This window comes from Mus caroli, unplaced genomic scaffold, assembly GCF_978045245.1.
Source record: "Mus caroli unplaced genomic scaffold, Mus_caroli_1 scaffold_2, whole genome shotgun sequence".
Lineage (NCBI taxonomy): Eukaryota > Metazoa > Chordata > Mammalia > Rodentia > Muridae > Mus > Mus caroli.
In genome coordinates, this window is record NW_028227257.1 from 50,891,706 (window position 1) to 50,905,888 (window position 14,183).

The 14,183-nt window shown below is 42.2% G+C and overlaps 1 long non-coding RNA gene across 1 annotated transcript; it reads left to right on the forward strand.

Annotated features, from left to right (window-relative positions):
• The first annotated feature begins 15 nt into the window (after positions 1-15).
• Positions 16-11,626, forward strand: LOC147005818 (uncharacterized). The gene is made up of 3 exons (XR_015046233.1): positions 16-760; positions 4,768-5,953; positions 10,997-11,626. It is a non-coding gene; the product is annotated as an uncharacterized LOC147005818 (long non-coding RNA).
• The last annotated feature ends 2,557 nt before the right edge of the window (positions 11,627-14,183 follow it).

Below are 14,183 nucleotides of genomic sequence, written 5' to 3' on the forward strand. Positions count from 1 at the left end.
CTAGGGGCAGGTCTGCGGGTTGCGGCGGCCGGAGCTCCCAAGCAGGGCCCACCCGGGTCGTCCCGTCACTCAGTGTGTGGCCAGTGGCATGGGTCTCAAGTGTGGCTGCAATAATAGCAAACTGCGGTGGAGAGACCAAGGGAAATGATTTCAGCTGCGCCATAGCCCGCCAATATCCCTTTCCGTCCTCTGTCTGGGTCTTCCACCAAGTTCAAAATCAGATTTGGTGGATGAAACAAAAGATCCAGGCATGGGTGTAGCTCAGTTGGTAGAGTGCTTGCTTAGCCAGCACTGAGCTCTGGGTTTGATCTGGGTGCGGTAAAATCGGACACATGTTAGGAGCCATAATGGGACAAGCTAATAACTAGCAGTTGATCATCCTGAAGTAGCCTGCCTCGGATTATTATTTAATCTGCGACAGTGAGCCCTCATTAAGCAAGGCTATGAGGGACTCATTTTAGGAAAGATTCCTGCTGAGATAGAACAAAGGCTGTATTGCTTAATCCTCCCCTGATAGGCTACAGGTGTTAATCGCCTAAGCCAGCAGTCTTTTACCCTCAGAAAGAGCAAGAAAGTTTTTAGGACTTTTTAGAAGTTATCATCAGCATTTCAGTATAATTAGAGAGCTAGAAAGCCCCGAGACCCTCATACTTTAAAGCCATCACCAGAGTCCTACTCTGTGACTCCACTGCTACCCCTGGCCCGGGCCAGGAGGCTCCCAACGTTCTAATTTGGTGCAGGAACAGCGACATTGAGTAAGGTAAGTGGACACAGATAGGACTCTTAACTGGGTCTTAAAAATCCATTGGACAAGGAGTGTGCAGTTAAATTGTCTTCTGCCATCAGCAGAGGCAGATAGTAGGGATCATCAGTTCCTGGTTGGGTACCATCAGTGCCCACGTTAAGCCAGGAGCCATCAGCTCTGGCTTTTATTGCCTGCTGCCATCAGCAGAGGCTGATACTAGGTGCCACCAGTGCCTAGCTGTTCTGTTGGAAGCTATCAGCACCCGTCTTAGGTCAGTTCTGGGTTGTGTGCACTTCATGGGTATTTCTCAAGATGGGACAAAGTGAATCTACAGACAGAGAGTTCTTTACAGATATTGATAAGTATACTCTTAAGAAAAGAGTCTTAGCTGGACAGTGGTGGCGCACGCCCTTAATCCCAGCACTCGGGAGGCAGAGGCAGGTGGATTTCTGAGTTTGAGGCCAGCCTGGTCTACAGAATGAGTTCCAGGACAGCCAGAACTATATACAGAGAAAACCCTGTCTGTATATAACAAAAACAAAAACAAAAGAAAAAAGAAAAACAAAGAAAGAAAGAAAAGTCTTTAAGGATAAAACTAGCCAGCTGACTGAATTTCTTCAGTTTGCACAGTCAGTCCCTGGGTCCCAGAAAGGGGAAGTTTAGGTGTGGATACATGGGAGAAGTTAGGGTTAGATATTAAAAACTGGTTTACAGAGAATGGAGGAAAAGGTGTGCCCCTTACAGCGTTTGCTGTTCGTTTACTATTTGGAATACACTTAAGGAAACATTAGCAGATGACAGAAAGGCCTTAGGTGCCCAAGCGGCATCAGATTCACCTCCTGAGCAGACTCCATTATTACAGTCTCACTCAGGATCTAAGAAAAATGTTTATTCCTCAACAGAAAAGTCTGAGAAAAGCAGTTCAGGAGAGAGTCGTGGTGAATCAGAAGAGGAAAAACCAACCTCAGAGGAGGAGTCTGACTTCTGAAGAGAAAGTTACAAAGTATCACAAACACAAGTGACCCTTAACAAACGTAAACGTTGAAGCAGCTACTCTCCTGGTGGAAGAACAACTTCAAAAAGGCCCCATTGAGTCTTCCACTAGCCCTTGGAGCACTCCAATTTTTGTTATTAAGAAAGAAATCAGACAAATGGCAACTTACAGGACTCTAGAGAAATAAATGGCACCATGGAAAGCATGGGAGCCCTTCAACCTGGGTTGCCGTCTCCTTCTGCCATTCCCCAAATGATAATGCTATTGTTATTGATCTTCAAGATTGCTTTTTTACCATACTGCTGTGTCCCTGTGACCGTCAGAATTTTGCCTTTAGTTTACCTTCACTCAACCTCTAAAGGCCATACCAGAGGTATCAGTGGAACGTCCTCCCCCAAGGTATGAAAAATAGTCCAACTCCTTGTCAGAAATTTGTGGATATTGCTATCCTGCAGGTCAGTAAAATCTATTCTGACATTTATCCTGTTCGTCATATGGATGATATTCTACTTTCTCGTAAAGATAGAGCTTAGTTACAAGAGACACTTCAATTTTTAGCTGAGCGGTTAAACTTATATGGACTTCAAGGGGCTCCAGAAAAGGTTCAGATTCGACCCCCATTCTCATACCTGGGTCGTGTTATTCAGACAGAACTTGTTTCTCCTCAGCCCATTCAACTCAGAGTTGGTCACCTAGAGGTAAAGGGAGATATGGTTACTCCTTATACTGCAGACCAACATAATATTTTGTCTTATGAATCTGAGGAATGGCAAATTGCACAATTAGGATATACAGGGACCTATTCTTATCACTTGCCTAATCACCCCTTGTTGTATTTCATGAAAGGACATCGAGTCATCTTTCTTCTCAGAACTAAATCAACTCCCTTGCCTCCCCCAGCAGCACTGGTGTTTACTGATGGCTCAGCTTCAGGGCTGCTTTGACTTTTGATGACGACAAAGAATCTTTCCCTACACAGGAAACTTCTGCACAGCAGTGGAATTCGTAGCAGTAATTACTGCCTTTAAAAGACTTAAAAACAAGACCTTTAACTTAGGTACAGACTCCCACTATATTGTCAGATTATTTCCTTATATCCAGACAGCTCTACTGCCATCTAGCCACTCCACAATCTTAGCTCTACTTTCAAAACTGCAGGTGTTATTTCAATCTAGAGAGTGTCCTTTTTTTTGTAGGGCATGTTCGAGTTTATACAATGCTCCCTGGTCCTACCATGAGGTTAACTGTATGGTTGATACTCAGACAAAGGTCGTTGCTCTCTCAATGGAGGCAGTAGAGAGGATAGTTCTTAGCTCTGAGGCAAAAGGTATTGTTTTAAAACAACTGGCCTTTGAGAGTGCTACATCCACTTGTCAATCTCTTCTAGAGACAGTTTAAAAAATCTGGAAATGTATTTAAAGCATGTGCTGAGGTTGCTAGTTCATATTTTCAAGGTGTACCCATTACAACAACCTCACAAGGCCAGAGCACTGTCCAAAATCTTACTAATAAGGGCAGGAAACATTAAATAAATCAGGCTTGGCTCGCAAAAGTTATTCAAGTAAGAATCCTGGACTTATCAGCAAACAACGTCCTGGTAAAGCAAGAGGTGCCATATATTTTAATTCTCCTGGCCCCACTCAAAGCAGAAATCCCACTGGGTGTCACTGTCGTCCAAAAGGGTACCACTGGTGTAAGGAGCGCCAGCCACACTGACCTTCACAGAAATGGCACTGCCTTATCTGGTGCTACTGTAATCCTTAATAATACAGAAATTTTATCAAACCAGGGAAACTGTGAGGGACCTACCTCAGAGCCCTCAAACAAGAGAGGTAATTCAACGGCTTCAGGTGGCCAATCCATTTGTCAAAGAAGGACTGTCCAACAGCTGCAGGGAGCAACTCCAGGCAGCACAGGGCTGTGCCTCCACAAAAATATTCACTCACGGCTTCTCCTCCAACAGGTTATCGTAACTTTTAAGATCTTAAAAGAAATTTTCCTCACACAAGAAACATTTGCACAACCAACAGAGCTAATGACAATAGCCATTGTCTTTTTTGAGACAGGGTTTCTCTGTGTAGTCCTGGCTGTCCTGGAACTCACTTTGTAGACCAGGCTGGCCTCAAACTCAGAAATCCACCTGCCTCTGCCTCCCAAGTGCTGGGATTAAAGGCTTGGGCCACCACCTCCCGGCACCATTGTCTTTTAAATGTGAAGGACAGGCCCCTTTTTAAAGACTGTGTAAATGTTTTACAGCTGTTGTACCATTTTAGCCCCAACTTTCAGAATTACAAGTCTTACTTCAATTTAAAAATTGCCTTTTCTCTATTGGACATGTTCAAGTTCATTCTATGCTTTCTGGTCCTATAAATGAAGGTAAGGGTTAATTTAGTTTCTTAACAAAAGCTTGTTGCTTTTCCTACAAAGGTAACTTAGCATGATCTTACATGACAGATCACCATAGCGCTCAGAGAAACTGCTCCTGCATTCCTGCAGAGCTGTCAGCTAAGCTTGGGAATTAACCACTGATGAGCCTGTGTCCTTGTGATTTAAAACAGACAAATGTTACAAATACCCGTATTTTGGAAAGTTAGCCTTTATTCCTGTACGTATGTACACTTAATTCACATTGCTATTTATGTCTTTTCCTAACTTTGGGAAAACTTTCAAAGATACGATACAGTATTTGTTTCATTAGTTTATAATACCAAGGGCTTAATGCCTTTGTTTAAACTTACAAAGCCTTTTAAATTTGGTGTTTGACTCTAAGTTTCTCATATTCCACTGATATCCCCTATAATTCACAGGGACATGGTATTGTAGAGTGAGCTCATCAGACTTTTAAAAGATATAAACATCTGAATTAAAAAATGAAATCATAATTATTCATCTCCTTACAATACTTTATAAAAAAAAAGTCCATTTTTTAAAACTTTTCTAGCCCCTAACAAAATAAAGACCTACTAACTGGATAATAAAAAAGACTGGATATTTTTTTCTGGGAGAAACCCTGTTTCTACATTTACAGGACCCTATAGATGCCAGACCAGCTGATTGCACCAGTCCTTCTCCATGGACAGAGGCTTCCAAACCTCCACTTTCCTTCAACCCTACTTCAGAGCCAACATCATCTGCAGACTCCATCGGCGCCAGAGACCCCAACAAAAGAAGATACTGAAAATATGGTCCCTGATTGCATCTGATTGGACTTTTAATTCCATACCCAGGGGATACAGGGGATATAAAATTGATAAATATAAATCTATATGTATCATTTCCTACCAAAATGCAATTTGACCAATTGTATAACTTTTCCATGAGTCATAATGCTTTTTCTCATTATATACTAGCTACCTTATGCTTTGCCACCAATTGCTTGCTCACAGATTTGATATAATGCTTTTGCTTTGTTTGTCTTGGTATATACTGTTAGTTCTCTTTCATGACCTAAGAGATTTATAGTTGAAGTAATCTTAGACATTACAACCTTAATTGCTACTTTAGGGTCAGTTGCAGCTTCTGCTGCCTCCTTAGCCCAGGTACACACTGCTAATCATGTTAAAACCTTGACAAAGAATATTTTCTTAGCACTTATCACTCAGGATAGAATTGGTAGAGGTTTGATAGACAAGAGTCAATGCTTTAGAGGAAGCCATCCTTTACATAGGAACTGAGGTTCAAAAATTTAAAACATGTTTAACTACCTCGTGTCATGCCAATTTTAAATGGATTTGTGTCACCCCTCTGTCCTACTGTGGTCAGAAATGCCCTAGGAACTGATACAAGCACATCTACGTGGTGTGCGGAGCAATTCCCAATTTGCTATTGACATGGATACGTTACGTTCAGTGCCATCAGCCACTCCAGACTGAAGAGTTCTTAAGCAACAGAATTGGCTGATTATTTTTCAAATTCAATCATAAATTTTGTTAAAAATAATTCTTTATGGAATTTTCTTATAACTTTGGGAATTATTATAGGATTGGTTATTCTGCTTCTGTTTCTTCTTCCAGTCATCTTCAAGCGCTTAGGATCTGCTCTCAGGACTGCTCAAAGGGAGATATATACGCTTTATTTATATTATTCGAAGGGAAGAGTTGTCAGGAGCCATAATGCAACAAGCTAATAACTAGCAGGTGATCATCCTGAAGTGGCCTGCCTCGGATTATTATATAATCTGCGACAGGTGAGCCCTCATTAAGCAAGGCTATGAGGTGGAGCTCCACACAGCAATCGTTTCTCTTAGCATCTCTCTGCCATTCTTCAGGTCCCAGTTCTGGCGCCAACTGTTGCGGCCCGCCCGCGGTCCACAACACGAACGGTTCAACTGAGAATGGCAGTTCCCTGCAAAGAGAGGTAACTAGATAGGGCGGAAGAAAAGAATGAAGCCAGGACAAACAGATTCTGATCGAGGCTCAATTTAATATTTCCAAACACTCAGTTTATAAAGGAAGGGGGAGGGAACCCAATTTCCCGCCAAGTAACTCAGGGTCCAGTAGCAGGACAAACACGTGTGTGCCTCCAGGCAGCAGAGTCAGGTTCCAGCAGTGGGCGTGGCAGGACGAATGAGCCGGTAGCTCCACCCTAGAGCAGGCAGGTTCCAGGCTGGGGGAAGGGAGGCCACATTTCCCCCCATTAGATAACAAAAATAAAAATAAAAAAGGGGTGGCCTGTGGCAGAAAAATTATCTATGTTCAATAGTTCTGCCTGAGTTCCTAGGGCTAAAGAAAAAACCTATTTCCGTGGGATTCCTTAACTATTCTAATGGTAAACTGTATCTGGCTAAGGCTGTAGGCTCTGACTTTATAATGCTAATTAGTGCTGAATAGGTAGCTACCTGTTTGCCTTTTAAGTAGGGCGTTGGAACCCTGGCTGAGTTTAGCTAAACAATTTTAGAATAACACTGAACTGATAATTATCCACAATTTTGGGTGACAGGCAGGGGAAACAGTGAGAAGCGATTAAGACTGGCTGGCTCCTAGTACAAGGCCAATTGGCTTTTTTATTTTTTGGGTGGGAGGCAGTGAAGGGCCTGCTCTTACAACAGCAAGGTCTCCAATCTCTCTCCCCCCTGTTAATTAAGTTTAAATAGGCAATGCTTAACAGAGGTGATCAAAAGATTTTCTCATCCGTAGATGAGTGGGCCTTAACCTTGACTTGGGTGGACATTAACCTGATTCCTCCCGTGAGTATCGTAACAACTCACATCTGTGGCTCTTGGTATCTTTTGGGGAGGGGAGGCAGAGCCGTAAGTATTTTTAGTGTTTAGCTGGAGTCGGATACCAACCTCTTTCAAATCAGGTGTGTCGCACAGGGAACTCAGAAACGGTCAAATTGGACCTTCCCTCCGCAGTGATCTCCTGCGCCAAGCGGTACCCATACCGTATTCATATGATTATGAATCAGTATCGCAATTCTGAGTTATTGCGAGGCCTCTATGTGAGACTTGTCAACCTCAGATTTAGCAAGGCCTAGACAAGAATTATGTCAGTATTAACACCATTAATTTTGGTTAAACTAGGAGCTGAAGGTCTTTTCTCTTCATCTCTGTTATTCCCAGTAGCCTGAGGAACTAAGGACACCTTGCAGTAACAGCAAGGGTGAAAAGCCAGAGGCCAGTTAAGGGACTAAGCCTATATCTATCAAAATAAGAACTAATCTTTGTAAATATATATGAAATTTCTACTTCCCTAGCTCTCCTGGTAAATCTAAATCTTATCTTAGACTGAAAGGCCACATGCTGGGATGTCCTTGGAAGGGAGATTAGCAGAACCACCTGTTTGCTCTTAGGGGCTGGGCGGAGAACCGGAGAATGTAGATTGACCTGCTTGAGAGAAGGAAGAATACTAAACAGTTAGAGTGTAGTAATGTAAATTTTCTGTTTGGAGAAGTCAAGGTACTTTATTTGGATGCAAATTGTAAAGCTAAAGTTTATCTCCGGCCTTTTGTAGGGGAATTGGCTCAGAGGAAACAGTGTTTTTTGAGAGCTTCCACTCCCAGCTCAAGAGGAATTTTAGTCTTCAAGGTGATACTTACGAGGAGAGACAGAATCTGTGTTTACCTGACGAATTAATCTCTCTGGTAGCCACCATGCTTCATCTTCATCTCGTGAAAAAACACAAACCGACCCTCTTCCCCAAATTAGGACTGGATCTGGACCCTTCCATTTATTAGTCAGGGGGTCCTTCCATTTTACCAATGTATAAGAATTAGAAGTAACTGGGTGCCAGTGGCGTTCCGCTGCAGACTGACCTTTAATGTCAGTCTGCAAAAAGTTTAGGACAAATAAGGTAAAGGCAAGGTGAGCCTTTGGTGACCTTGGGGCAAATGCTCTGAATTAACTTTGCTAGGTAATTTAGAATATAGGAATCTCTAATAATTGAACTGAATATTAGACCAGTCTAAGATTGAGTTAGAATGGCTGGTCACACTGAAGAAGAGTGAAAAATCATTATGACTCTATTAAATGACTAATTTTACTAAGTCTGAATATACAGTCTCTGATGTACTATTGCCATAAAGTTAAAAGGCTAGAAGCTAGTCTAAACTGGAAAAATGACAAGCAAGGATGGATCTAAAACATGAATTTAATCTTTTAGTCCTTTTAATCAGGACACTGAGTTAACTTACCTGTCAGCTCAGCACACGAATTACCAATATGCTTCTGTAGAGTTCTGTGGAGAGAACCTGTCTTTCCCTTTCCTAATAAGGTAGCTGTTTTAGGATCAATCTATAAGCCAATAAGTAGATCCTTTTAAGATACTAAAAAGCATTTATTAAATTTGACATTTTAATCTCAAATTTTGAAAATAAAGGTATGTTTTAAATAGTGTGCATGGAAATGCACTAAATAGTATATATGGGGATACAATTTCTCTCTTTTGTCTTTTAAGAGGTTAAAGTTTAAAATTTTACAATATCTGACCTTTTGAATTAATAACTTGTTGGACAAAACATTTTAAATATTTGGCTGTAAAGGGGCAGTGACTAATTGCACTTTCAATTATTTTTCTTAAGGAACGGTTGTAACTAGAAGGCTAGAAAAGTTATTAAGAGTCACACGTGCATAATTTATTTATTTATTAACTAGAAATATGTATAAGCAATTGTAAATTTGAGAATTAATAGTATCTGAGGGACGAACAATTTTAAGTAATTATGAGCTCAGAGATATAGCATTGACTATCAATATATAAATTAAGGTTTGATTGTTCAGCATTTTAAAACACCATCTACAGCACACAACCAGATTATTTGTGCTGGAATAGGGGCAACTGTGTGTCTTAAGACTTTGCTCCACAGCAGCTAGTTGGGCCCACGTGGCCAACGATCGGCTGGGAGGATGAGAAAAATGACTTTACAATAATGTTTTTTCTGGCCAAAGAATTGTCTTGGGCACAACTAATTTTTAATTACCAATTAACAACAATTATAAAAGCTTTCTTTATTTTTTTGTAAAACCTTTTGCAGCAAACCAAAACACCAAATAACAAAAGGATACTGTCTCTGAATCTTTTGGGTGAGAGCAAGGATTTAAGGTAAACTTCCCTTGAGAAGCATTAGTTAATAAAATATTTTCCACGTAGGAAACAATATATACTGAAAGATTAAAACTTTTGGCTTCTTGTAAAGAAGCAGAAACAATAAACATTTTTCTTACATAATGTAGAGCTATATTAGCCATACATAGAGGCAAAATTTTCTAGTGATTACCAGCTTACTAGAAGCAAAAATCTTTGAATTTAAGCATTATTTTAAACATCTGAATAGATCTGTAACACTGTTAAAAAGAACTTTTCTTGAACACAGGGAAAAACTTTTTTAGGCATTGTTTGCAAAACAAAAGAAAAGGCCACAAGCCGCTCTGGGACTGCCCAGAGCCCTGTATTGACTCAAAGGTAAAATACTTTTTAATCTGAGCATTAATCTTAAATTTGCAATCAAACTGCAAGCTGCAGTCAATGGAACAATGGCAGTTTTAACCATAATTTTTAAGTTTTTGTGCAAGGTTAGGATAATACCTACAACTTTGGGAAAGCAAAACCTACGTTTAAAACAATTTATCACTGTTAAAATCAATATTAGAAGCATTACTATCATATTACGAAGTTTGGATATCAATTAATACCTATGAATACCTGTTAAAGCAAGCTTTAACGCTTTAATAAAGAGGCATTGCTTTATATCTTATCTTAAATTTTACTATTTAGGATAGGAACCACATTTATCAATTTTTGAGTTAAGAAGATCTTTTCCTGAGGAGGCCTTCTCTGATAGGCACTCCTCCTGAGATACCACAAGCTCCGCCTGAGGGCAATTTAGCCCTGGGGAAGTTGCATTTTTTATAGCATCATTTACAAGCGCCCAGAGACCTAGGGTAAAATTATCTGTCTGAGCGATATTCAGGGCCTCACCAACTTTTTCCCAGGTTCCACAATCTATCGTTTCTTCTTCTTTGAACCATGGACAACAGCTATCTATCTTATCTAAAAAATTTCTTACTAATTGTACTTCAAGCCTTACTCCTTTTTCCTTAAGCAACTCCTGAAAACTAAACACAATTGCCTGATCCATGTTTTAGAACCCTTCTTTCTTCCACCTAAGCAGCTTTCTAAAAAAAAAACTGCGGCACACCGCCTGTCTCCGTATCTAGTTCCGATTTACGAACTGCTGACCCCAAGTAGAACCAATGTTGGGTTAGCACTGCTTCAAACTTGCTTCGTATCCTACTGCATCCCCGCAACACTTTCAAAACTGAAATTTTTTTGGGCTAGCGCTAGCATGTGTACCTGTCCGTTGCTCCGATGCTCCTCCTCCGATACGAAGATTCTTTCCTTTCTTGTGGAGCTCCACACAGCAATCGTTTCTCTTAGCATCTCTCTGCCATTCTTCAGGTCCCAGTTCTGGCGCCAACTGTTGCGGCCCGCCCGCGGTCCACAACACGAACGGTTCAACTGAGAATGGCAGTTCCCTGCAAAGAGAGGTAACTAGATAGGGCGGAAGAAAAGAATGAAGCCAGGACAAACAGATTCTGATCGAGGCTCAATTTAATATTTCCAAACACTCAGTTTATAAAGGAAGGGGGAGGGAACCCAATTTCCCGCCAAGTAACTCAGGGTCCAGTAGCAGGACAAACACGTGTGTGCCTCCAGGCAGCAGAGTCAGGTTCCAGCAGTGGGCGTGGCAGGACGAATGAGCCGGTAGCTCCACCCTAGAGCAGGCAGGTTCCAGGCTGGGGGAAGGGAGGCCACAATGAGGGACTCATTTTAGGAAAAATTCCTGCTATTAATATGTTTTTCCTGTTATATATAACATATATAACAATCACTAAGTAGTAACACACCCCTTTGAAGCTGATCTCTGCAGATCCACACAGATGTACTATTTTGTAGTGATGCTATATAGACAAATAGATGTCTTAAGTCTTAATGATGATCCTATAAGGATTTCTAAAATTATATCTGTGATTATTAAGCTCTTTTTTTTTTTTTGGTTTTTTGAGATATTAAGCTCTTTTTTAATGGGACTGCTATTAGGTCCTTTTCTGATCGTCACAGCTGCAATGAGAACTCTGCCAGTCTCCCAAGTGTCACCAGTTAATTGCTCTTAGATGGAAACCAGACTTTCTCCTACTCAGAGCACAATCCAAGAGGATGTAAAACAATTAACCAAAGGTCATTAAAAGGGAACTAACAATTTATTATAGGTGTTAGGACAGAAGATAGAATATCGACTGAGTTTATCTATATAAAACTTCACTAATAACTTAGTTACGGTTTTAAACCTTCAGTGAACCTGTGGAGCTGAGACAGATGATGGATGTTTAGCCAGATAATTACTCCTAGTGGATATGCATGTAAACATTCGCTGTTGTAAATAAACTTCTATTTCAATTTATGATTTGATTTTCTGTGTGAACTTGTGATGAGCTTTGTAACATGTGATCATTATTCTGAAAGATACTTAAGTACTGAGGACAAAGAGATGAGCGAGAATCAATAGAGGAGACTTTTTTGCCTTCCCCCACTTAGACTAGAATCTTTTCCCTTTCCCCACTAAGGATCTTTTGCTTTTCCCCTTAAATAGCTTTCATAGGGAACTTTTTACAACTTTGTAATAAACTCTATAATCACTTCTGTAAGTGTCTTCCCTTCCTGCGACTTCTAACTCGCAGGCTGAAAGTTAGAGCCCGGCAGTTCCTGCTGAGATAGAGCAAAGGCTATTTACTTAATCCTTTGTGGCTTGAAGAAGAGGCTCTGGTGCCAGAAACTGTAGTTCTGGCCTCAGAGGATCTCAGAAGGCAGGTCAGCTACAGTAGCATAGTAACTTAGGCTTAGGTAAGTAACCATTCTATTATACAGTAATCTAAATATCTGGACAAAGTCCTACCCTCCACCCAAGCTCTTCCCCCGCAGACATGAAAGAACAACATCCCTTGGGGGGCTGTACCCTCCCCCCCCCCACCCGGGGCACGCACGATTCTCATCCCAGCACGAGGTAGAGGAAGAAAGATCAGTTATCTAAGGTCGTCCTCAGGTACTTAGTGAATTCGAGGCCAGCTTGGGCTACACAAGCCTCTAAATAAAAACTAAAGTTTTAAGGTCCCATCCTGTGTCCAAGTGAAGGTGTGCTTCCCTTCCGATCTACTTGCTGTTGGTTTCCAGGGGTGAGGGCTGTCAAACAGTCAACAACTGAGCCCGGGGTGGTGCAGTGCCCAGGAGGGCGCCTTTGGACTCTGCCTGGGTCAGTCCTATACTGGACCAGGGAAGCCCTGGACTCCTCACAATTCTCCAGCGTTCTGCCACTCGCCCTTCGCTGCACCTCAGCTTCCCCTTCTGAGTGGTGGCAGATTTGCTCTTTGAGGGATTTTTGTCCGATTGCCTGATAGCCTGAGGAAATCAACTTTGGTTCTATGACCAACTCAACAGTCCACTCATAAATGCCCTCAGCCGACCCAAGCTTCACGTTTTGTTTTTGTTTTTGTTTTTTAAAGATTTATTTATTATTATATGTAAGTACACCGTAGCTGTCTTCACACACTCCAGAAGAGGGCATCAGGTCTCATTACGGGTGGTTGTGAGCCACCATGTGGTTGCTGGGATTTGAACTCAGGACCTTCGGAAGAGCAGTTGGTGCTCTTAACCACTGAGCCATCTCACCAGCCCAAGCTTCACGTTTTTAATTAGCTTTCAGGACCAGGAGGCAGGGAGGGTGACACTGTGGGGCTGTTCTCCAGCCTGCTCTCCTTATCTACTGAGTACACCATGAAGGCCCTCCCTCTCTCATCTCTGCCCTTATACCATAGACACACCCTGGATTTATTTGGTGCTGGGGATCGAACCCAGGGCTTGGTGCGTGCTAAGCAAGCATTCTACCAGTTGAGAACATGCCAGCCCAACACTACATCATTTTGTTTGTTTTGGCTTTTGTACATCATTCCTTTTCTTAGTGATGAAACTCATCTTCCCCCACCCCCACCCCCACCCCCGCCCCCGCCCCCGCCCCCCGCCCCCACCCCCACCCCCACCCCCACCCCCACCCCCACCCCAGCACCATTTTCCGAGGGTCTAGAGAGACTAACACCGAGGGGAATAGAAATCAGGTGTGCACTAATGGAGCCACTTTTGTCCCTTTTGTCACAGTGAGCAGTGGCACAGGAAAATAACACAGACTCCCCAATTTGATGCTGAGCTGTGGGAATTCGTTAAGTTTTCCAGCTGCTGTTACTTAGATGCAGGACGTGGAACAACATGAAGCTATCTTGTCATGGTACACAAGTGGGGCTCTCTGAGACGTAGACTTCCCACCCCCTGAGTTCGTCCCAGTCACGTGGATGTGGATGTTCTGGCCAATCCGTGCATGCTTCACTCCTATCTGGGCCTTTGGAATTTAGGCATGTCTTCTTCTGGAGGTAACCCAGCCCTTCCTCTTCTTATTCCCTGGCTGGTGGTGAGTGTGCTTTGCTTGGTCATGTGTTCCTACCATGATATGCCACCTTGCAACAGGCCCAGGGGCAACAGCCAACCAGTCACAGCCCAAAACTGAAGTGCAGAATAACCCTTTGTCTTTATGAACTTGTTATCCTGGGTATTTGCTGCAGCGACAGAAAGCTGACCAGATGTTAGTTTGTCAACCTGCTGCAAACTAATGTGACCTGGGAAGAGGGAACCTCAAATGCCTCCTTATTGTTCTGTGGGACATTTTTCTTGATTTATGATTGATATGGAATGTCCCAGCCCACAGGTGGCAGTGTCAGCCCTAGGCAGGTGGACCTTTGTTGTACTAAAAGTAACCCCAGCAAGCCATGAGAAGCAAGCCAGTATTCTCTACACTAGTAGCTACATCTTGTCCTCATCCAAAAGGGCCCTCTCCCTCTCCCCCTCCTCTCTTCCTCTCTCCGATCCTACTCGCCCAGTGATTGGCTCCTTTATTCATTGGGGGATT